Source organism: Arachis stenosperma, chromosome 4 (assembly GCF_014773155.1).
Source record: "Arachis stenosperma cultivar V10309 chromosome 4, arast.V10309.gnm1.PFL2, whole genome shotgun sequence".
NCBI classification, from domain to species: domain Eukaryota; kingdom Viridiplantae; phylum Streptophyta; class Magnoliopsida; order Fabales; family Fabaceae; genus Arachis; species Arachis stenosperma.
The window spans coordinates 143467359-143468207 of NC_080380.1; the positions used below are offsets into that span (position 1 = coordinate 143467359).

Consider the following 849-nt stretch of genomic DNA (forward strand, 5'->3'; position numbering starts at 1 on the left):
TTTTAGCTGAATTCTTGCAAATCTGTGACACAGTCAAGACTAATGGGGTTAACCCTGAGGTCTACAGACTGATGCTATCCCCTTTTGCTGTAAGAGACAGAGCTAGAATATGGTTGGATTCTCAACCTAAAGAAAGCCTGGACTCTTGGGAAAAGCTAGTCAATGCCTTCTTGGCAAAGTTCTTTCCACCACAAAGATGGAGTAAGCTTAGAGTGGAAGTCCAAACCTTCAGACAGAAGGATGGAGAATCCCTCTATGAAGCTTGGGAAAGATACAAGCAATTAATCAGAAAATGTCCTTCAGACATGCTTTCTGAATGGAGCATCATAGGTATTTTCTATGATGGTCTCTCTGAACTATCCAAGATGTCTTTGGATAGCTCTGCTGGAGGATCTCTTCATCTGAAGAAGACGCCTGCAGAAGCTCAAGAGCTGATTGAAATGGTTGCAAATAACCAATTCATGTACACTTCTGAAAGGAATCCTGTGAATAATGGGACTAGTCAGAAGAAAGGAGTTCTTGAGATTGATGCTCTGAATGCCATACTGGCTCAGAATAAGATATTGACTCAACAAGTCAATTTGATTTCTCAAAGTCTGTCTGGAATGCAAAATGCACCAAACAGTACTAAGGATGCTTCATCTGAGGAAGAAGCTTATGATCCTGAGAACCCTTCCATGGAAGAGGTGAATTACCTAGGAGAACCCTATGGAAATACCTACAATTCTTCATGGAGAAATCACCCAAATCTCTCATGGAAGAATCAAGAGAGACCTCAACAAGGTTTCAATAACAATAATGGTGGAAGAAACAGGTTTAGCAATGGCAAGCCTTTTCCATCATCTTCTC

The 849-nt window shown here is 41.0% G+C and overlaps 1 non-coding gene across 1 annotated transcript; it reads right to left on the bottom strand.

Annotated features, from left to right (window-relative positions):
- Positions 1-203: 203 nt before the first annotated feature.
- Positions 204-311, bottom strand: LOC130978703 (small nucleolar RNA R71). The gene has a single exon (XR_009086321.1). It is a non-coding gene; the product is annotated as a small nucleolar RNA R71 (small nucleolar RNA).
- Positions 312-849: the final 538 nt, after the last annotated feature.